The 24,030-nt window shown below is 45.3% G+C and overlaps 1 protein-coding gene across 1 annotated transcript in view; it reads left to right on the plus strand.

Moving 5' to 3' along the window:
* The first annotated feature begins 13,225 nt into the window (after nucleotides 1–13,225).
* Nucleotides 13,226–24,030, plus strand: part of LHFPL2 (LHFPL tetraspan subfamily member 2) — a 184,971-nt gene continuing 174,166 nt past the window's right edge. The window contains exon 1 of the mRNA XM_081133668.1: nucleotides 13,226–13,244. The gene's annotated coding sequence lies outside the window, so the exon portion shown is untranslated. The remainder of the gene's footprint in view (nucleotides 13,245–24,030) is intronic.

Raw genomic sequence — 24,030 nt, forward strand, 5'->3', positions numbered from 1 at the left:
AGGCGGGCCTAAGAAACGAGAGAGAGTATTTTAAGCAACAGCCAACAGGATGTAGAACTGACCGTTTCCTGTTGTCTAGAGCTTCAAAGCTGGAGTCAGTGTGTGACAAGGACCTCCACGCTCTAAAGAGAGGTGCTGAAGAAATCCCACAGGACTTGCTAAGGAAAGGCTAGAGGTTCCTGAGAAAGTTCTTTGAAGGGAGTTTGTAAGAGGAGCAAGTTTTGATTTTTTCCTTCCTCCCCCATGGGGAAGGGATCCAGCCACCCAAAGCAAGCAGAGGGGGGCCAAGAGAACGTCAGTGTTGGGGAGGTCCTGCAAGAAACCGGGACAAATTGGTCTCTCAGCAAACTGGCCTCTTATTTTGTAGAGAGAAGCTTGCTAAGTGGCGAAAACATTTCAGACGGCAACTACCGGAGTGGAGGATGCCACGGGTCTTGGGAGAGCTTGCCATGTGTCTCCTGGGGTGTGGGGGGCATGGGAGTTCTGAAAGCAGGGGCCAGCTGAAGCTGGGTGGCAGGGCAAGGTGGGGAGAGGGCAGCTCAGATAGTAAGATGCATTTCTGCCGTTTTGAAAGGCTATGGGCGAGTAGATTCCCATGCGTCAAAGGGTTGGTCAGAGGGCTACCTTCTGGGGGAGGGGGCCCCAGCAGAGAAAGACCAGATCAGCTGGAGAGTGAATCCTCCTAGTGCAGTGTGGGAAGTCCTTGTCGTGGGAATAGAGGAGGGGATCTCAAATGTGCCATTAATAAGCCCTCCAGAGGAACTGAACTTAGAATACAGAGGCCTCCAGACACTCAGGTGAAAGCCACATGTTGAACAGAATGGCCTCTGCCCCTTTGCTCTCCTTTTTCCCCATCTGCTCAGCCCTAGAGGATCCCGAAGAAGGCTGGGGGGGGGGGGGTGTCACATCAAGAAGAATGGAAGAATCAACCATGGCCCCTTCCCCACTGAAGGTTCTTAACCCCCTTGTCAGACCTGAGCTGGATAAAGGAAAGAAACTTTAGATTGGGTGTGAGATGCAAATTTGGTTTAGATTGGAGCTTTTAATATCCCCAGATGGTACTGTTCTGATCTCTGAAAAAGATCAAGGTCTTGAGATCTGCCTGAAGAAATCACCAAAGAGCAAGAAAGGAGAGTCAGACAGAACTCATTTGAAGACAGCGGTAGGAGAAAAAAACCTAAATTGACTCTTACCAAGTTAAGCTTGCTCAATAAACTGGTGACACGTGTTTGAGAAAGAGTAATATTCCAATTTGCAACAGGAGAGTTTTTCCATTTCACATGTGCACTTACTCCTGAACTTTCATACCTGAGACAGAGCTCTGGAAGCAGGCACAGCCTGGTGGAAAACTGGAAAGGGAGTGATTATAATACAGTGTTATATTGGGAAAGTACAGGGCACTCCACAAACAGAGAGGAGGGCCACCAACCCCATCTTGGGGGCCAGGGAAGGGACTTTCAATGAGGTGACATCTTGGATACATTTTTATAGAAAAGAGCTGACCAGACCAAAGGGGAGGTAGGAGGTAGGTTAAAGACAGAATGGGGCCCGGCTGGTGTGGCTCAATGGTTGAGCATCGCCCTAGGATCCAGGAGATCGGGGTTCGATTCTCGGTCAGGGCACATGCCTGGGTTGCGGGCTCGATCCCCAGTCGGGGGCATGCAGGAGGCAGCCGATCAATGACTCCATCATTGATGTTTCTCTCTCTCTTTCCCTCTCCCTTCCTCTCTCTGAAATCAATAAAGGCATATTTAAAAAAAAAAAAAGACGGAATGGGAAGAGGGCAAAGAAAGGAGGAGATCAGGGAGTGTTGACAAATTGACTTTGAAGTGTATTGGTCATGTAAACAGATAGGAGCCTGCAGGTCAGGAGGCCTCTCTGAGTGCTCAAGATGGTAATTTGGCACCATCCCCCACATGCAGTGTCTGGAGCCCTGTTGTGGGTGGCTCAGATCTCAGGACAGGTGAGCACATGGGGGTGGACAAAAGTAGGTTTATAGCTGCTCATATAGAAAATAATACATAGTTAATAAATAATTATATAAGACTGAACTCTGTGTTTCATGCTCTCACAACTGTAAACCTACTTTTGCCCACCCCATAGAGAAGACAGAGGCTATGGGTACAAGTTGATCAGAGCAGGATGCATTTGAGAATAGCCACACCTAGGACTTCCACACCCGAGCCCTGTTCTAGGACTCTGAGGCTGATGAGTTCATGAGTTCAGAGGAAGCCCCCAAGGAATGGGGCTTTACCCCTGACCTTAGGAGGAACTTTACCCCTGGTCCACTGGGTTTCACTAGTGGAGCCACATGGACTCTCTGGCCTGCAGAGATCTAAGGCTTAGACCCAACAGACTGAATGGCCACCTGTCTTCTTAAACCCAGATGCAAGTCTCTGGTTTGTCTTACCCCTTTCATAGAGAAGCAGGGTGAACCCTGGAAAAGTTATGGCAAAAAAATGATAAGGAAACAAAGAGGGTGTTGTCCTGATGCCTGAAGCATTGCTGATGGAAACTGCACCTGGAGGACACGTGCTTTTCCAGCCCCAGATAACCACAGGCTGACTCACCGCACCAGACACCTGGCAAGGTCAGAACCCCAGTGGAGGTTCCAAGAGGAAGAAAGCACCAACTCCAAACCTTCAGGCTCAAAAAAGGGCTTTGGCTGTGAACTATGTGTCAACCAGTTTCCCCCTTAGAGCTGAAGAATCACCAGTGCCCCTAGAGGCCAAGGGGGATTCCCAATGTTCAAGGAATGGACGGAGGAAGGAAAATGGACAGAACACTTGGAAAGGTGGGAGAAACAACAGGAGAGTGTGTTCCCATAGACGCTGAGGAATGAGAGTTTAGAAAGATGATTAATCGAAGAACAAAACGTGCCCACTGGGTTTGGTGGGGAGTGGTCACTGTCACTTTGACAAAACCATTTCCAGCACAGGGATGGATTCAGGAGCCAGACTGCAGCGTGCTTGGGTGTCAATGGGACATAAGCAACTGGAGGTAGTGAGTAGAGATTACCCTTCTAGAAGGCTGACTGTATAAAAGGCAACAGTGTGAGAAACAAGAAGTACCAATAGGGATATAATGGCATGAAAGAGGGTTTTTCTTTTTTTATGTCAGGAGACCTTAGAGCCAAACTTGTCTTCTGGTTGGTTCCAAACCTGGGTACACACCCAGATTCTCTTTGCTCTGGGCTACCCTGAGCCAGTGCTCTCCCTTCCTGTAGCTCCTCCACACAACTAGAACTCACTCAAACTGACCTTTCCTCATACATTGGCCCAAGCCAACTCTTACGAGCCTCCCTTATAGCTGCTGCCATTGAGGTAATCCAAGCAGTTGGCTCTTTCCTACCTCATCACTGCCTCAAGCTTCCCTGCCACCCAGTGCCCACCAGCTCTAGCACACTGGCCAGTGTTCATGTTCCCGCCAATCACAAGGAAGGACCTTGGCCAAAGCCAGACCTGTGTTAGATGCATGGTGCCACCTCTTGGCTGTAGCCAAGGAATATCCCCTAACTCAGTGGAGGTTCAACTTGACATAACTTGGGTTGAGGACAATTGGCCAGTTATCCATTTAGATTTCTCAGTCACTCAGTACCCAGAGGAATTGAGGCAGTGGCCAGGCTCCATCGGTCTCTCAGATCCCCAGCTGTAATTGGCCCCATGGTCTTTCTCCCAGATCTTTCTGTTCTCCATTTTCAACACATCTCTCGAAATCTCTTGTTGATTAGTTTATAATGCCAAAGAAGGGAGAAGGGCAAGGTTACAGCTGCAAAAAGTGTGAAAGGCAAAAAATTGTACTGGGTCAAGGAAGCAAACCTGTGACTATCAAGTCAGGCGACATCGTTCTGCTTTTGTTCAAGCCAGTTTTGAAGGCTACTCTGAAAGAGGATTTTTGAAAACACTTTGCGCAATAATGGTATCATTTGACTAAAAATTGCTCTAAGACCAACATTTATTTGGGTTATAGATCCTAATGTGTTTGTTTAAAAGGTTTGTTATTTTATGGTCTTAGCTTATTCAGTCTCTCAAGCAGTGCTCTGTTAAAATGAAGCTCTTCTAGCTGAGACGGAAAGATATTTCTTTCAAATGTGGATCCAGGATCCAACGTGTGCCAAGTATCTTTAAACTTTCCAGTCCAAGAGAATATTGAGGCTTTTGACACTGTGAATCAACAATGTGGTAAAAGGTCATAGGTTTAAAAAAATTCGACTCAGTTTAGCTTTGTACATTTAAGAGGCAGATCTTTTTGACCCTGGAGTGAAGGTGAAACTGCTGATGCTGACAGGGCAGCTCCAGAAAGCAAAATCACTGTTTGAAGGCAGCTGTGTTCCTGGGTATTGTGCTTTAATGTAAACTAAACAGACTCACCATGTACTGGGCAAGCAATAAAATACAAGCCAGTACACTATTTCTGTTCAGGGAAACTCCTGATTACCCAGGACAATATTCCAGGAAATTGCCCTGGCCTGTCCCCATAACCCCCTTTCTTTCACTTTCCATTCGTTTTGGTGGCCATAGCAGCGGGTCCGTTATCCTTGTTCCAGGCTCCACAGGAATTGCACTGGGCCTCGAATTGAACTTCCCGGGCCTGACCCTTGGTGCACCCCAGGCCTGATGGACACACTCCCTCCGGCCGCCTTGCTCTTGGCTGTCGCAGGAAACACCTCTCAGCACTTCCACCGGAGGAGCCCCAGCCTCTCGTGAGAACAGCCAGTAGTAACTGGCAGTCTGTACCTCCTGCCTGGGCCACAGGGCCACATGCAACAGGTGCATTGGGGCGGGGAGTGAACAAAATGCGTTTTTCCAAAAGCACTGAGATGCTAAGTTGCTCCTTTTTTAGAGAAGATGTCTCCCCAGAGATGCCCTCCTGAATGCCACGGTGCTGCTGGAGATGTTGCTTTGTACCTGACTTTTGCAGTATAAGCCATCATAGGCTTATTTCACATTTTCTAAGCTCCTAGTGGACACCAGTCAACACAAGTGTATCAGAGGCTCCTACCCCGCTTCTCTCTGCTCACTGGAAGCCCTCCCCAGCCCCAGGGCAGAACCAGTGCCTCCCGGACCCCATCTGGACAGGCAGAGGACATCCATACGTGATCATAGCTTTGGAGAGGTGTGTTTTTTTCCTTAATTTTGGAAACAAAGGAAAACATTCAGGGTAACAGGACAGTTATGTTGTCAGAGAGATTGGCTCCCGGCTAAGTCTTGGAGGCAGAGAGGTAAAGCCTTGGTAAAAAATGGCTTTTCCTTTCTGTAAACACAACCTGAAAAAATACCAGCTGAGTTGGCAGTGTCTCTGCCTGCTGCAAATGGAGGCATTTGTGGTATCAAAGAAAGTTTCCTTAGGAGCTTTTCATCTTGGGTTTCCCGTGAATGAGCTGCGAAGCACGGAATGGATGAGACCCGGGTGAGCTGGACTTTCTGCATCACACTGTCCACTAGAAACCGGTGCCCTTTATGGAAAACGCAGAGGTTCTGTTTGGAAGATGGGTCTGGGGGATTGGAAGAAGCCTTGCACCTTGATGTGCCCTGGATTGAAGCACAGCTGTCCCGGGCCTCAGCCTTGGGGTGAACATGAAGACTGGGCTGACATTTCAGAGAAGGTTCTTGGGGGCAGCGAGGTTTTCTTCTCAAAAATTATGATGCGGATGATCCAAAGCATACAGCCACGGTGGCTGAGGCAGCCCTACCTTGGCAACGTCGAGTCAGCAGAAGTGTTTTTATTTTAGCTTCACTAATCCCGGCTCTTCACTAAGGTATTTATTCTGTGGCTGTTTCCTTTACTGAACATACAGTGAGTGATACACACACTTTCCCACTCACGGTCCACAATATGGTTAAAAGACTAAAGCTTATTAAGCTGTTGGGACTCAAAGAGCAGTTACGCTCACATCTAGCACATGTAATATCCTTATTTTTCTGCAAGTCATCGCACACACGCATCGAGCACCTTCCAGGAGGACAGCGTTTCAGGCTGGCATGTGGACGCCTGAGATGTGGTCCTTGCCTTCAGGAAACTTCATGAAGAAGCTACCGCGTGAAACGCTGATGAGCAGTTCGGGACAGAATGACGTGATGAAGTGCCCAGGGAGGAAGGATGGAAAGACCCGGAGAAATTGAGAGAAAGGGCAGGTGAGAGACCAGGCTTCCCCTTTCTACAGGGGTATTCCATCTGTCTTCAGAAGGAAGAACTTGGAAGTTGCAGGAGGAAAAATTTCAGTTTATCAAGAAGAAGAACTTGGGAAAGCCAAGTTGAGAAATGCAACCTAGTGAGATTGCTGGAAGTATGCAGAGATTAAATAATCATCTGTTAGGGATGCTTTTAAAAGGATCTTCAACATCGCATAAACAAAATGACCTCTAAGACTGCCTTGGATCTATGAGACAGTGAGTTGGGTGGACCTACGAGACAGTGGCACAATCTGGACTTCTCAGAGGAGCAGGAGCTGTGCCGGGCCTCAGGGGAGGCATGGCCTCTAGATGGGCAGCGCCTCCCCTTCTGCATGTTTCCATGCCACCTACCACCCGCCACCTGTTCCCTGGGAGAGCCCAGCCTCTGGCCGAGCAGTCTCTGTGGCAACAGAGCAGGGGACACAGAGCTAGGGATCTAGATGGGTGCATTCATGGTATACTTAAGGTTACTGCAATTTACTAAATGTAAATTTTACCTTTTAAAAAACTGGATAATGATATGCAGTTTGAAATGTGTTGATATCGACAACTACAACTTACTTTAATGCATTTTTTAAAACAGATGGAGGTGGTACAAATACACATACTTACTACTTGGCCATAAAAAAAAAAAACCCCAAACAAACAAAACACGAAATCTTACCTTTTGGGACAGCATGGACGGACCTAGAGGCTATTATGCTAAGTGAAATAAGTCAGACAGAGAAAGACAAACACCATATGGTTTCACTTATATGTTGAATCTAAAGAAATAAGTAAACAAAATAAAAACAGACTCATAGATACAGAGAACAGATTGAGGGCTGACAGAGGGGAGGGCGGTTGGGGGACTGGATGAAAAAGGTGAAGGGATTAAGAAGTACAAATTGATAGTTACAGAATAGTCACAGATGTTAATTATAGCATAAGAAATATAGTTAATAACATCATAATAACTATGTGTGAGACCAGGTGGGTACTTGAAATATCAAGGAGACCACTCTGTAAAGTACATGAGTATCTAACCACTATGTGTATACCTGAAACTGGTACAGAATAATAGTAAATGTAAAATGTGTCATTGAAAATTTTTAAAAATGAAAAAACACCAGGTGGATTGATAGGTAGATAAGAGATAAATAGATATGTGATAAAACATAGCAAAATGCTAATTGTAGAATCTAGGTGGTAGGTACATGGGTGTTCACTGTATAATTTTCAACTTGTCTGTATGTTTGAAGTTTTTTATAATAAAATGTTAGGGGAGAAAAATGCATGTGGTTCTGGCTATTGAATGGCTTTCAGCTTTCACAGCCGTGGAGCACCACACATTATAATAATGTAGGTTTACTGAGTTCTCACTGTGCACTAAGCACTTACGTGAACTATCTCATTTACTCTCACAACCACCTATGGAGTGTCAGCATCCACACTCTGTAGATAGGACAGCTGAGGCGCAGAGAACATGAAACACCTGCCCAGAGCCACGCAGCTGTGTCAGACGCAGGATTTGAACCCAGGTTCTGACTGACTCCAGGACCCAAGGCCATGACTAATGAATGCAGCACATTTGGGTCCCAGATGTGGGTGCCTGGCATGGTGCCTCGTGTTGGGTGGAAGGCATTTGATGTTTGTGGGAGAATGGGAGGGATGCCTGCATTCTGGCCCTGCCCTAGTCTTCTAATGGATTTCAGATGGGTTTGGTTCTTTAATTCTTTAATTGTTAATAGGCAGCCAGACGGCATGCCACCTGGGAACTTTATTCTGGTTTCATCTTTTTTGTTTTTTATTTTAAACAAGAAGTTTATTTAAACAACAAGACGTTTGACTTGAAGGGAAAGCATCTAGGATTCATTCCTTTGAGAGTAATTCATCTTTCCTTAAAGGCACATTGTCCTTCATGTAACAGCTATGTGCAAAAAAGTTACTATAAAATTGTCCTTGGCTTTACAATGACAAATGAAAAAAATAACATTCTATGATCAAACGAGGCATGCAAGGACTTTTTATGTTGTTGTTTGTTGTTGTTGTTGTTGTTTAACAGTGAGAGCAAAATAACCTACTAGAATATAAAGTTAGGAGCTAAATAAGCATGCCACTAATGGAGAAAGGGGGCACAGCAAGTCCTCAACATTATCGAGAGGTTCTTGAAACTGCAATGAAATAATGTATAAAAAACCATTTTTGCCATGGCTAATTCATATAAATAAGAGTTAATTTCCTGGCATCTTATCAACATTATAGCAAAATGACATTATTGGAGGACTTGCTATATTTTCACAGGACCAGTAATTTTTCCCTATTCCATCTCCACTTGGTGTTCATCAAAACATATGACTGGTTATTTAGGTTTTTTTTTAATGCACCATGTTTGTGCACATATAACAGTTACTTTATGTACCATAAGGGAGTGGGGCAGGAGAAGATGAAAGATAGAGAAGCTATGCCCTAAGACTCAGGATGTGGTGGAACCAGTTGTGGTTTTCTCGTTGAGTCTGCACCCTTGGTCTGCAAGAGCAGAGCTCCGGGATGAGACGGACGGTCCCTTTTCAGCAGACGCTGCGGGGGCACATCCGTGTATCTCCATTCCCCGTTGCCACCGGTGCAGGTGGGTCTGTTTCACTGATTGGCCCATCAGATCGGAATCGGATCTGCCGCATGGACAAGCCCTGTCCTTTACAACAAGCTTCCATTAGTTTCCTGAGTGGCATAAAAATGCCTCTGAATCTTCAGCTGCACCCCGGAGCCAGCCTGCCCTCCCCCTTCCTTGGGCATTTTGTGGGGCCTGCCGGGCGCTGCCGTCTCCTCAGCTGCTGCTCCACAAAAGAGGTACCGAGCCCCACTGAATGCGTCTCATCTCATTGGCTTCCTATTGTCCCGTGGAGTTGCTTCCAGTCATTTGTGGAATGTCTGAAATACGGCAACACTCCCCAAATCAGGCCTTTGACATGGTTTTCAGCTGTTTAGGTGTTTTCCCACCAGGTCTTTTTCACTTCAGAGACCCTAAATATCTCTTGATTGACATGCAGAGCCCTTCACAGTGTCCTGGGGGGCTCCGCCACCAGACGTGGGTGTCATTTCTCGGGGGGTCTGGCCTGGGAGTCCCAGCACAGCCCCGGAGCAGGCAGCCGCTGCCAGTTCTATGGTGAATTCTCTCTGTAGTGTATGTTTACTGGATCTGGTTTTGCCTGTTCAACATCCCCCCCTGATTCTGACATTAGCATCCGCCTTCCTCCGCTTCCTATGGATAATCGCTCCTCACCTGCCACCCAGTCCCTGTGGTTCTAGTGGGACCGTCCGCAATCACAGTGTCTTGCCCCATCCCCCTGGCTTCAGCAACTGGCCCATGAAAAAGGCAACAGACCTAAGCCGGCCGATCGGGGTCTTCCCCTGGGACGTATAAATATAAACGCAGCAGGCAAGAACTCAGTTTCCCCTGCGGTGGTGCTAAGCTTGGACGCTGCGCCTGGGAGCTGCCTTGGCCCCGTTTCCCTCCAGCCGTGTAGATGGGCTATTGGCAGAGTGAGAACAAGAGGGCTGATGACAGCCTTGCTGCTTCGGCCAGTTTTATTTCCATCTTGCCTCTCCTCTAGTTGTGTGACGGGGTAAGTAGGAGTGTGCGCCTGGTGGCGGGGGAGGGGGTGGTTGTGGCCTCAGCCAGTGCGAGTTGGTTCTTTAATCTACCCCGAGGCGGCTGCTGCATGCCTGCAATGGATTGGTTACAGGATTTGGAGGGAAGACTTGTGTTCAAAGCCTCGAGCGGGCTCTTATTGACTGTGTGTAAGATATCTAACTTACCCAAACCTCAGCTTCTTCACCTCTGCAATGAACAAGGTATCTGTGAGGCTTAAATGAGCTAATTGTGTGAAAGTGCTTCAGATAATAATAAAACGTTGTCTAGATGTTAAAGGTAATGACTAATCCAAGCATCCTTCTAAAAGTGTGTGAGGAGTGGGGCGTTCTGAGACCCCCTCGTGAACCTTCCCAGTTAATCCGCTCTACCCAGGGAACCACTGTTCTGACCTCTGTCATCATAGATGGTCAGGAAACCCGGATTTGAATCCCAATGCTGTTAATCTTTAACAGTATGACGTTAGATAAATTACCTGACTGCTCTGAGTTGCAGTTTTATCATTAGTAGAATGGGGTTAATTAAAAAAAATTTGCCTTGGTGAGTTGTTGCAAAGTATGCTTGGGTAACATAAGCTTTCTAATGAAGATCCTTAGAATGTGGTCGGCTAAGGAACACTTGTCATGAAACCACCCAGGACAGGTACTCTGGGTTGGTGGCTGGCTTAGGCCACCAACTCATGGATTTTAAGACCATCACAGCTCAACTAATGGGAAAGGGGAAAAGCATGAAGGGGCAGCCTCCCCCTAAAGGCTCCAGCTTGAGTTGCATGTGGCTGCTCACCTTCCGTCGGTGAAAGCTGTAGACACGTGACCTCACGTGGCTTAGGGGCAACTAGTCCCAGGCTGGACAGCCATGTTCCGGCGACAACTCCTGAGAGGGAAGAGGGGACAAACAGATTGTGGTGGAGCGCTGCTGCACAAGGAGTAGATGAAATAATGCATAGAAAGTGCTTAGAATATTCCCACACAGGTAGTACTCACATACTAGCTGCTTCAGTATTATTAATTCTCTCATGCAGTAGGACTTAGGAGAGAAAGCTTTTCCCCAAACTAGGCCACAAAATGACTCTTTCTAGGAAAAATGTACTGATCTCATGTTCATCTTCTGCCAGCTTCCTTTGGCAGCTTGGAGCACATCTCTCAGCCCCTCTTTTCCAAGGGACTTCATTCCTCTTTCCCAAAGAGCTTCTAAAATACTCCCTGTGAGAATCTGGAGAGACCGGCCAGGGGAAAGTCCAGCTTCTTCTGCTTGAATGCCTCGTTTACTTATGGGATGAGCTGAGAATAGAAGACAATTAAAGGATGACAAATGAGTGTTAGACTTGCTGCATTTCCCAGCCTTGTTTTGGCCACACTACAAGTTCATGCAGACCAGTGTGGACACCCCCAGAGCCTATTTCTTGCTAACTCTGGCACTGCCTGCCTCCTATTCTGCTGGCAGACTCGTGGAGGAGGGGGCGCATAGGGGCACCTGGGTGTAAGAGGATAGTTAGATGAATGGATGGTGCCCCTTCCGATGCCATAAATAATGCAGGCCTAGTCCCATTAGCCATGGAAATTTGCAGTAGGAAACTAATGAAGTCTTTAATTAGAAAGTCCTAGCTATTTAGTCTTCCGAGGAGGCAGGGTTCCTAATAAATACTCTGGCAGAGGCCATGAGCAGGGTGGGCTGTGTTGTGTAGCTGGTGGAGTATGAGTAGGAGAGACCACCCACAGGGCCCAGTGCGGCTTGTTCATGACCTCAGCAGATGGGCTGCCAAGGAAACAAAATTCCCCACTGCCCCCTTCCCTGCCCCCAGCCCCACCTCTGGCCGGCCCAGAAATGGGGAGGAATTGGGACTCAGCTAAGGACAGCCCATCTGCCCTTAGCTCATCCACAAGCACCACCTGGCTCCTCAGCAACTTGTTTTGAGAATCTCCATGAGCAATTAATTTGAAGGCTCACCTATTATCTACGAATAGAAACTGATTTCTTCCATCCTGCTTGTTACAGTTTCCAGCTGTGACCAAGTGCAGGCATTGCTTAGAAAAGAGAAGGAATGATTCTCTCCCCTACATGGACTATAAAGAAAAGTGGGGGAACCAAGAAGCTCTTCTGCCCTCTCACAAAAGTGGGTGCAGGTTAGAGATGTTTGGTGAGGGGCACGGGGGAGGATTGGGGAGATGACGGGTGGACAGACAGCCTAAAGTCGAGTCCACACATACATTGTGAAGTGCAGGCAATTCTCTTGATCATTTGGGCTAAAATTCTTTTACTGAAAGATCCAGACAACGGAATGCTAGGTTGCTTTTATTTATTTATTTTTAATATGACCGTCTTAGCGAATGAGCTCAGTTTTCTTCCTCAGTTCACTTGTAGAGCGATTTTACAGAGAACTCGGTTAATTGCCTTGTTCCTGACAAGGTTCAAGTCCCACACACAAGAGGCTGCCCCACCATGAGCTCTCCTTGAATTCCCAAGTAATATTTTGAGGCAACACTGCATAATGAGCCAGAAAGAAGCAGAGCAGAGCAGATAAGTGGGTTGGGACCTTGTTAGGTAGTGGTGTGGAAAGGAAAACAAAGGAAGGGGTTTCAGGCTTAAGAAACTGATAAAAATCAGAAGTCTTAGCCACATCAGTATGGCTGACTTCTATCTCTGGGTTAGGAAGAAATAGCATACAACCAATCTTAAATTTCCATGCCAATTAGGTCTTAGAAATTAGTAAATTTGAAGTTGGGGTTTGTGACATTCCCATAGCTGTGGTCAACTCAGTGTCCCCTTTCTGACGATTGAAGGAACTAGTGCCACATTGGGGCAGGTGATGAAGAGAATGCCTTCCCTTCTGAAAGCTAAGAGCCAGATGGAAACCACCACGGATTTCCAAGAGAAGGACCAACAGAGAGAGCAAGCCTGCATTAGAAGCTTTCAAACCCTCTGGAGTGGTATCCATGGAGACTGGGGCAAACACAGGTAACCGGCAGCCTTACCTCAGGCTGTGCAGCCAGCCCAGGGTGAGTCAGAGCTCATAAAAAGTGCTCTGTAATGTCCCTGCGCAAACTTACGACTCCTGCAAGTGGTTTCACTTTGGCGGCGAGCCCCAGAATCCATTCAGCCGGTGATTAATTGCAGGAAAGATCCTGGGAAATAGATCAGGAACAGAAAGTGGTTTGTATCCGTGTGATCATTAAAATTTGATCAGAGCTGGACGCGGCTAGTTACCTTTCCATGGCATTTTCTGAGAGCCAGTTCTAAAAAGCAGTTCCCAGCCCGCCCCACCATGAGCTCTCCTTGAATTCCCAAGTAATATTTTGAGGCAACCCTGCATAATGAACCAGAAAGAGGGAGAGCAGAGCCGACGAGTGGGCTGGGACCTCGTTCGGTGGTGATGTGGAGAGGAAAGCAACAGAAAGGCTTTCAGGCCTAAGACAACGTGAAAATCAGAAGTCTCAGCAACAGTGAGTATGGCTGACTTCTGCCTCGGGTTAGGAGGTAAGGAGCATACAAGCAATTGTAAATTTCCATGCCTATTAGGTTTGACAAATTAGTGAGTTTCAAGTTGGGATTGTAACATTTTCCCATAGTTACAGTGCCACATGAGGCGTCACCTTAGGTGACAGCTTCTGGAAGCCTCCAGCCAGCCAGCCTGCGCTGAGGACAACTGCTCCTGGGACCCTTGCCGCACCTAAATCCACCCAATTCCCCCTAATTACACCATGGGCTGGCCTCTTTATAGCTGTGTCCCCTACTAGACTGTACGCTCATTCTGAGCAAACGCTCCAGCTTTAGCTCAGCGCTGGGTATTCAATAAATGTCCCGGAAATATTGAACGAATGAAAAAGATGAATGGTGGTTACGTTTCCAGCTCTTCCAGAAAAACCTATGTATTTCAGGAGAAAAAGAAAACCCGAACTCCTCCTTCTTATGAATGATTTCTGTTGTTCTCTTGTCCCATTCTGATGAAGAGCAAACCCCGCGTGCGACCGTTTCTGATAGTTCTGTAGATTCTCAGGGCTCGGCTGGAAAACGCACCTTGACTTCTAACCAGGAGCTCGGGACACTGAAACCATGTTCATCTGGCTTCATGCCCTCGCTCAAGACAGTTGCTTTCTGCCTCCCCACCTGCTCTGGCTGCGAGAGAGGGTTCTCTCCACCCTCTGCACTTAGTGCAGAAAGAGTGTGTCCCCCAGGGCTGCTGCAGAAAGAAAGCCACCTATTCACACTCCTAAGCACATGCTCGCACCCCGGGGAGCATTCCTCAAGCAACAGATTTGTATCCTGGAAACTGCCTCTTTTTTCTCTCTCCCTCTCCCTCTCTCCCCCTCTCTCACTATTTTTTAGGTATCAAAAAGAAGAAAAATAAAAAGGGGACTTCGGACTTTTCTTTTCCTCTTGTAATAACGGCATGAAGAATGCTCAGCCCCCATCCTGTTCTCACTCTGCACTCTCACAGTTCGCCGAAAAGAATCAGCTCTTCCCACCCGCTGTGAGAGCATCTCCTTTTTATTTTTTCAACACTCTTTCCTTTGTGCATTCCTCAGCTTTGCTATTGCCCTCTCGCATTGTGCAGACACATCTCTTTCCATCTTGAGTTGCCATTAGCTCAGGAAAGCTTTTGCCCTGGCAGTGTGCATCGCGGGGATGTTTAGCTACTTAACCGTTCGCTGACGTTGGCAGCTGGCATGCGGCGGCCCAGGGGTAGCAAAGGGATAAGAAAGTGAGTGGGGTAGATAAGAGGAAAGGCCCGTCTGCCCGGAAGGCAACACCCACCCCATTTACAGTTTGTGAAAAATGTTTACATAGCCAAAATAATTTAAATTGTGATATTAATTTACCAACTGTGCTGCAACCATTTGGGAGGACAGGGAGTGGGGAGAAGGGATACATTGGGGGGCAGCATGGAAGAGTTTTAAAGAGTTAAATCTAGTTCTTCCATGGTCTAAAGTCAACAATGTCCAATACGTTAAAATAAAAAATTTTCCCATTTTTAACATATAACATTTTTATTTCATGCCATCCAAAATATTTTCTAATTTCCGTTGTGATTTCTCCTTTACTTAGGGGTTATTTGGAGGCATATTTCTTAATTTTTATATATACGGGGGTTTTCTGGTATTGTTTTGTTACTGATTTCAACAGTGGTGTGGTCAGAGAACATACGCTGAGTAACTACAGTCCTTGGAAATTTGTTGGGACTTGCTTTATGATCAATTTTTCCATATATGCCTTAAAAATAATACCTGCCCTGCGGTTGGATGCTCCATGTTGTCTACCAGCTTATTTCTTGGTCATGTTGCTGAAGTTGTCCATGTTCTTACTGGCTTTTGTCTGCTTGTTCTGTCAGTTACAAATTATGTTTAAAAATAAGAAAACTCCCGCTAAAATATTTTTGTCTATTTTCCCATTTAGTTCTGTCATTTTTTTGCTTTATGTTACTTAGAAGCTATATTTTTAAGTGGTTACAAATTTAGAATTGTCATAACTTCCCTTGAAAAACTCAATCTTCAAATTTGTTTCTTTTCCGTTTTTCTAATATTTCTCCCCTCCTTCCCCTGCAGTTTTTAACTCCTCTCACCCTGATTGCTGTCTTGTACCAGAATCTCAGGGAATTCTCACTTTAAAGAAACCAGCTTCATGGTCATAAGATACCAGTAAAAGTGGAATTTTTTAAAAACTCAGGCAATGGTAGGGTAAGTCTAAGATGACTAGAGGTCAGTGAGATCATTCTGATATTAGCATGTGCGGGAGCCTCTGGAATCCCTTGGGATTGAATAATTCCTAAACTCAGCATCTTGTCAAAACAGATTAAAGAGTTTTTTGCTTTATCTGTTTTCCAATGAAATAATCCTATATATTATGCTTCCTTATAACTGCACCATTAAAATTGGATTAGAGCATATGAGACAAGCTTTTGTAAAAAAAAAAATTAATCAATTTATATATAGATTGGAAGATTTGGACTCTGACACCCCCTTCCCTGAGGCACACAGATTAGATCCTTTCAAGGAGATGATGGTTCCTTCCAAGGAAGTTTGTCAGGATTGATCTCTCCTAGATCGTAGCCTATGGGAGATGTACCAAATCGCTAAACCCAAAGTCAGGACACCTGGAGTATGGGCCTCAGCTGTGTTCATCATAAAGCAGTCACAATGACACGTGGCCAGGCCGTCTCATGGGCCTCTCATCAAGTCTAGATAAAATAATGCACTGAAAATACTGTCAACACGGAGAACTGCACAAACACAAAAACTGCATAAAATAAAAAAATTTTATTTTAAAGTATTGGACATTGTTGACTTTAGACCAAAATATATATAAATTGATACATTCTTTTGATTTCTAGCACAATCTGTCTCCTGTAATGATCTTTCAAAGAAATTTCAGAGGGTAACAGCCAGCTGGGCATTCCATCCTGGGTAAAGCAGGGAAGGCTGTGCCCACCTACATGGTTGCAGGAAGGGCTAACTGAGGTTGCCCGTGTGAACAGGCCACAGGAAATGCTCCACCCCCACCCCCAGGCCGTGGTTGCCTCCTACCAACAAGCTTGGTTCAGTGCCTTAGCTTCGGACCTTTGGGTCTTTGATAATGTCACCTCTAGTTCCCATTTCAAAATTTACCTGTCCTATCACCCATGTTCTCATGATTCTTTTCTGTAAGGTAAAGAAGGATGCATTTATGATACTCCCACCAAGTTGTACCACTCTGGTAAAATGTGCTAGTCTCCAGAAGGCCTAAGCAATAACTTTAATTTGGGAGATATCAGAAGTCATCAGAAAGAAAAATATATATATATAAAATTCTGGATTTTTTGGACTCCCCAAACCACATCAAGTGCACAGCTGCAAACTCTGCCCATTGGCTCCCCCCAGAATGTTAGAAAAAACTATGCAACAGGCATTCATTGTTAGTACATCTTCCCCCTCATTTGGGTCTTATCACCCAATTCCAGGCCAGCTCTTCCTGATTTATCGGCTGCTTTAACACTCCCCATGCCTAACCCAACATTTTGAGCATTTTCTCCCTTCCTTCCTCACCAGGAGCTTATCACTAAGGTGACCATGTATCCCAGGATGGTACTGGTTTGTACCCATTTTTCTGGCATAATTATTTATATTTTTATCCCTTTTTCAAATGTATGCTAAATTAGAAAATGAGTTACATGAAAACCCTACCTGTAGCTGAATGAGCATACCTGGAAGTCAGATCCAGGGTGAGAGCAGAGAAAGAGCAGAACTACCAAGGCAAAGTGAAGCAGAGACCAGTATGGTGTCTCCTGCTGCCCTATTCTCCAGCTCACTGGGCCAGGCCAGCACTTGCTGGAATCGTAGTTATTGGGGATAAGGCTGGTTCCCAGGAAAGGCATCTGATAAGCAATCTGAAAGCAAAAGATTCACAGAAATTAGAGGTGAAAGGAGGGGAAAGGAAAAGAAACACTCAGGTGTTCCAGACAAGGACCGTCGAGAACTCACTCCTACCAGGCAAGTTGCCTGGATTAGTTCTAGCTGCCTGGGCCTGCACAGGAGACCAGGGTCTGGTCCCATTTGTCACTAAGTGACCTTGAGAAAGTTACTTTCACTTTGATCGACAAGTTTTTTATCTGCAAAGTAAAGAAAGCTGAATCAGATGGCCTCTAAGGCAGTAGTTCAAATTATTTATTTGTGTATTACTTAAAGAATTTGAAGAACTTTCTCTCATATACAGTTTTATGTTATTAAAAATGTCTCTTCAACAAAAGATATAACTTTTTTTATAACTTTGTAATATCATTCTTCAAAAATGTATCCAACTACCACAGCCTTTTTATGCCCACCATCATCATTTTAAAATTATATCAATTAGTTGTTCTTTAACACATGGAAACTTTACATTGTACCCCTGTCATGTTGAACTCATTTCATTCTACTTTCCCCAAAGGATCCTGATATATCTGTGTGCTTAAAATTCTTTTTTTAAATCACTCTATTATACTTCAATGCAGCAAAAGTATGTAAACAAATTCAAACTTAATAAATTTCCTATGATCATAAAGCTCTAAGGAGGGGGGGAAACAAAAACTTTAGATGGCTTTATCACTACAATTGTTTTGACCAGCTATAATCATTAAACATAAAGTAACTTTATTGGAAATATATCTCTTAGTAAGATAGATAGGGCTGCTTTCATTTTTAAGCAAGTTCAATTATTTATGGCTGAGTATAAATTATTGCATCAATTTTATTTCCTTTTTTTTTTTTTTTTTAGTTTTACAAATGTCAGTGCGGAGGAATGTTGTTTATATAAATAAGCAGATGGCAAAGTCACTCGTTTCTTTGAAGTCCTGGGCTACATGTAAAAAATGGTCTTGTGATCCATTATCAAAAATAACTTTTAATGTGCTGTCTGCTGACAACTCAACAGGTCCTCTTTTGATTTTTTTTTGAAAGCAAAAACTTGGAAACTATCTTTTGCAAGAATTAGACTTGCAAAAGGATTTATTTCCTAATCTTTAAAGTTGTTCACCTTTTCAAAATCAATGCCAATATTTTGAATTGTGCCTTTGTTTGGCCTCCCAGGGGTCTTTCCACCGTGGGGCAACACCCAAAATAAAACGCAGCACAGGGGACAGGTATGCCTGCCTTTGGTCAACTGAAGGAAGGGAGGCTGGCAGAGAGGCGGCCAGAAGATAGAACCAGCCTGGCAAAGTGCTTTCCCAGCCAAATGAGCTCTAGGCGGGAGCACTTGTACTTTCTATGTGTAGAAACTGGTTCCCTACCTCCTCCCTGGTGTAACACACCCTGCAAGAAAATCCTCCTGATCCCCAGGACTCCAGGTACCTCCGTTTAAAGATCCAGACAGTGTTAGTTTAAAGCGAAAACAACTGATAGAAACTTCCCCCCACCAAGTTTATTTTATTTATTTATTAATCAGTTTATTTTTGATTAGGTAACATGTTCACCTAATTAAAATTAAGAACTAAAGGCTATACAGTGAACCTCCACTCTCCCACCCCTGCCCCTCAGCCACCAGTTCTCTTCTCCAGGCAATGACGTGAAGGGTTCTTGTGTAATTTGCCAAGATGACCGATGCATGTTCACGTAATTACGAACAGATTTTCTTTTCTTCCTCCTGTTTCATAATTGTCAGTGTGCTCTACACATTGCTTTGCATCTTACTTTTTTGTTACTGTTTTGCTTAGAAGTTACATTAGAGATATTTTCATATCATCATGTAAAAAATACCCTCATCCTTTGTTGGACAGGACAATATTCCCTTGAATGTTATAATTTGCTTCAACAGGCCCATGTTGATGGCTTTTTATGTTGTTTCCCATCATTTCTATTGAAACAGCACTGTGATAAATGTATTGCGTATATATCATTTGCATATGTGTGACTGTATTTGTTGGGAAAGTTCTAGAAGTGGAGTGTCTGGACAAAAGGCATATGTTTGCATTATTTCAATTAGACGTTAGTGTACTGCTCCTCTCCAAGGAGAATGTACCAGTTTAATCTGCCACCAGCAAGGTATGAGAGTGCCTGTATTAGTTATCTGTAAAGTCTCTAACTATTGCTGCCTAACAAATCACCCAAAACTTTGTGGCTTCCAGCAACAATAATCATTTTTTTTTCCGTTTGTTGTTTCTGTGGGGCCCGATGAGGGGTGACCGGCTGGTCATTCTGCTGTGGGATCCTCAGGAGGTAGCAGCCAGGCGGTGCCTGGGCTGGAGTCCTTTTAAAGGCGTTCTCAGCTGCGTGGCTGATGCAGGACTGGAAAGAGCTGAATCACCAGGGGTTGGAATGACTGGGACCACTCAGGTGTCTCCCTCTGTCCTTTTGTGGCCTACTCCAGCCTCGTGGCATCAAGGTAGCCAGACTTCCTTGGAAGTAAGGAGCAAGAGAGGTGCCCAGGGCACACAATTTAAGGAGGCACTTTTTTAAAGGCTGACCCTGCACCTGCATGACCCCAAGAGTGAGCACTTTCCAACATTTTGTGCCCCGGCACCTCCCTTGCCTCACCTTGGTCCCAGCCCTGCTTGCATGTCACACAACACCCCCTCCATACTTCATTCCTCAAAAGAGGGGCAAGCCCACCCAGGGGCGCGGGGAGGGAGCGGAGAGGAGGGCACTCACCTCGATGGGAACGTGTCAGTCAGGCTGTACAAAGAGCTTTGTACCTTTCCTGCCTGATGAGTGAAACATGGCTTTCTATTTGTTCTTTTAAAAATAAACTTCTTTCTGAACATAACTGAACCATGCTTTTAAATTTGCATTTCTCTTATTGTGAGTGGGGGGAATGCCTTTGCGCGTGTGCTTCCTCCTCAGCTGTCTCCACAGCCTCTGCCCGTTTTCCGTCGGGTAAATCAACCTGGGTGGAGATGAGGGAGCCAGAGAAAGCAGATTAGCCTTTTGTCTGTGATGTGAGTTATAAACATTTTCCCCAGCTTTTGACTGCTTATCGTGGCTTTTCCATAGAAAAAATAATAATTATTTTTTTGGTCATACTTGAGAAAGCCTTTCTCCTAAAACTGTAAAAGTTTTCCCGTGTTTTCTTCCACTGTGTGTGTGTTTGATCTGTTTTGTTACATTTTTACCTTTGATGCATTTAGTACTTTTACTCTAAGTATGAGATACAGATGCAAATGTCTTTTTTCCCAATGACTATCCAGTTGCCTTGAAAGGTCACCTATATCTTATCAAATTCCTGAGGTCTGTGCGTGGTCTTCTGCCCACCCTCCCTGTGGAACCTATGTGACATTCCACACTGCTGTGAGCATGGTGGCCGGGTGATGTAGTTCAGTAGCTGGTAGGGCATTTGCCGGTGGAAATGATGTCCTTTCTCAGAGTTAAGAGGAAAGCATTTCGGGAGACAGGAGACTCGTGTGTGGGAGGTTGAGGTTTCAAGGTAAGATTCACTGTAGAAGCAAAATCAAAGGACTGCCCTGCGGTTCCCATGTCCCATCTCTGTCTATCCCACCATGGAAAAGTCCAATCCTGTCTTCATCGGGCCCAGAAACAGGGCCCGTGTCCAGACATTTGGCACCATCAGTTCAGTCCCGTCATCTCTGTCACCATCCCGCTAGCTTAGTCTCTGTTCCAGGCAGCCCTTCAAATGGCTGTGCCCAGGCCGCACTTGGAGTCCGCGTGGCGACTGGCCGTATAGCTGCTAAACCTACATGGCTGCTATGGAGAGAAAACACCCACGCAATTGGGGTGATGGCACGTTACCCAGTAAGAGAGAGACAGAGAGAACTTCGTTGAGCTTGGATTATACTATCTCAGTTTTGGGAAGGACCAGGCACTTTTTCAAACCAACCAGTCAACTCCCCAATCTTTCCGGGGCTTCCGATAGGTCCATCCCCTAAGCAATCTATTTCTTAGATCTTCTGGGGTTTTATGTCCCTTGTCTAATCCAATCCTATCCTTTCCTCAGGCTAGACAGAGAGGCCTCTGTGATAACCATCTTGGCTTCTACAGGGCATGTGCCCAGCAGAGGAATTTCCCCTTATTGTTTATAGTCCTGCCCCCTGTAGTCTGCGGGCAGAAGCCACCAGCGGTTCCCTGGGAAGCGTGGGAAGCTGTCGCTGCCTCGTACCCGGGCCCAAGCCCATGAGGCTGAGTGTCTGATTCCCTCTGCCCCCTTCCTTTATTAATATCAGCTACCTGCGCTAACAGGGCTCCTTCTCCTCATTACTCTCATAATTTTCTGGAATACTGTTTTTAGTTGATTTTCCCATGAAAGCAAATTTTTAAAGTTAATTGCATGGTGATATTACTAGTCACAAAATGTGATTAGGATGAGTGAGCCTCACTGGGGTTTTGGGGATTTTCTGCTCATAAAAGAAGGAAATGGGAGGTAACCTGGCCTCTGAGGAAGAAAACTGGCACTCGGAGGAGCTAATTTCCATCTCAAATCCGCACACCGTTCTGTAGCCCTGACCCAAGCCACGATGATCCTTGAACAGAAATGACCCAAAGCGGTGAAGATTAACGAGGGAGGGGAAAAAAGAAACCCTAACTTTTTACAAGATCATTTTCGTTTTAATAATTTTACTGTGCCAAGTCTCTAGGTATAATTGAGTCTTTCCTTAGTGATTAGGAATCCTGCATCACTTCTGATTGTTCTTCTGTGGTGCCATTTGGGTATAAATTTCTAAAAAGCAGATTTCCCCTCAAAGGTGGTAAGGGAGTGGTGGGCGGGATTTAGTCACTGGAGGTTTCATTCATAAATATTGTGATGGGCTTTTCCATAGTTTTCAACAAACCAATGAATCTAATGAAAATCTAGAACCGCATTTTTGTTGCTTTTCCATTTCGGTTCAGGATTGTAAACATTCACATTTCTATGTTCTGACTAATGTACAACAATTTTAAAAGCATAGGATTTGGCTCTGACTGAGACTCTTCTACTGAAGGAATCAAAGGCATTTTGCTGTTGTTTCTTTCCCATTCTCTTGGGGCACGAGGAGATCCAGCAGTCTCCTGAGGTACATGCTTGTAAAATGCCTTGGGTTTGCAGAGCTTCTGCGATTATTATTTAATAATGGGTCTCAGGATTTCAGGATTTCTATCAAGGGACAAAGCAAAGCTCGAAAGTTCAAGTAAAGCATGACTATAAAGCCAACAGGAACTGAAAATGTGAGAATCCTATATTGAATGGTGTCTACAAAAAGATATATCCAATTCCTAATTCCTGTATTTGTGAGTGTGACCTTATTTAGAAATAAGGCCTTTAAAAAGTTACTTTTAGTTGTTGGGATATAATTTACATATAACATTGTATGAGTTTAATTTGTACAATGTGTTGATTTGATACATTTATGTATTGCAATATGATTACCACCATAACTTTAGCTAATACTTCTACAATTATCATTTCTTTTTTGTGGTGAGAACACTTAAGATCTAGTGTCTTAGCAATTTTGAGGTATCTAATTCAGTTCGTTGACTACTGGAAAATAGGGTCATTGCCGATGTAATTAAGTTATGGTTCTCGAGATGAGATCATTCTGCATTTGGAGTGGACCCCACATCCAATGACTGGTGTGCTTACAGGAGAAAGGTGAGGGAGCCTGGACACAGAGACACAGGGCGAGGCGACGTGAAAATGGAGGCAGAGACTGGAATGATGTGTTTCCAATCCCAGGAATGCTCAAGATTGCTCTTTCTGAGCCTCCAGAAGGAACCAACCCTGCTGACACCTTGATTTCAGACTTCTAGTTCGTAGAACTATATAAGAATAAGTTTCTGTTGTCTTAAGCCACCCAGGTTGTAATAATTTGTTATTGACAAAATTATATGTGTGTGTATATGTGTATATATATATATATATATATATATATATACACATACATACATACACATGGCAACCACAGCAAACTAATACAAACTCTTCTGCATGTCAAGAGAGGCTGAACTGAACAGCTTTCAATTGAGTCCAGCAAAATTGTGGACTAGAAGAAATACTCTTCAGCAGCTTCCTCCCTTCCCACAGTCCCCCCATTCCATCCTGACCCCCATGCCCCAGTGCCCACTCTGCAGCGCCCCTCAGGTCTCTCCATGATTTTCTCTCCTCCGAGTTCCAAAAGCACCCTCACTTCCTCTTCAAATAGTCCCCTGAGCCAAGACCCCCACCAGGGGTCAGCTCACAACAGCTTACACACTTGTTCACAGCATGGTGGAGACCGATAATGTGGGGTGTTGACCCTCCCAGAAATATTCTTATTTTTAAAACAGTTGGAAAGGGCTTCACCACAAAGGACCTCTCTGTACTGAGGGCATCTCTGGAATTGGCACACGGGTGGGGTGGATGGTTGTGCCGTGCTCTTCTCCCATCCTAACCTGCCTGCCTCTCCCCCTGTGCCTTCCCAGAGACCCTGGTTTCTGGGGCCTCAATAGAGAAAAGGAAGGACCCCAACATCTCCACCTGCACAGCTGCCCTTTCCGGGCCTGGCACCCGGCAATGAGCAGGGACAGGGTGGGAAAAGCAGACTGTCCTGGGGATTAAGGCTTATGGGGGAGTGTGGAGGAACTTCTTGGAAGGAAGGGAGCTTTTCCGTGAGGGTCACGTGTAGGCAGAACTGGCTATGTCACTTTCAGGGCCCGGTGCCCCAGGTTCAAGCTTATTAAGAATTTCTGGATGGTGACAGCAGACCGTCAAACCACGCCAGGGCCCTTCCAAATGGGGGGCTCTGTGCCCCCGCGTAGGCTGCACACCCACGAAGCTGGCCCTGTGTGGGGGTCGCCAGAACTGAGGGGCTGTGCGTAC

This window comes from Miniopterus schreibersii (genome assembly GCF_964146895.1).
Source record: "Miniopterus schreibersii genome assembly, chromosome: 3".
In the NCBI taxonomy this organism is placed as follows: Eukaryota; Metazoa; Chordata; class Mammalia; order Chiroptera; family Miniopteridae; genus Miniopterus; species Miniopterus schreibersii.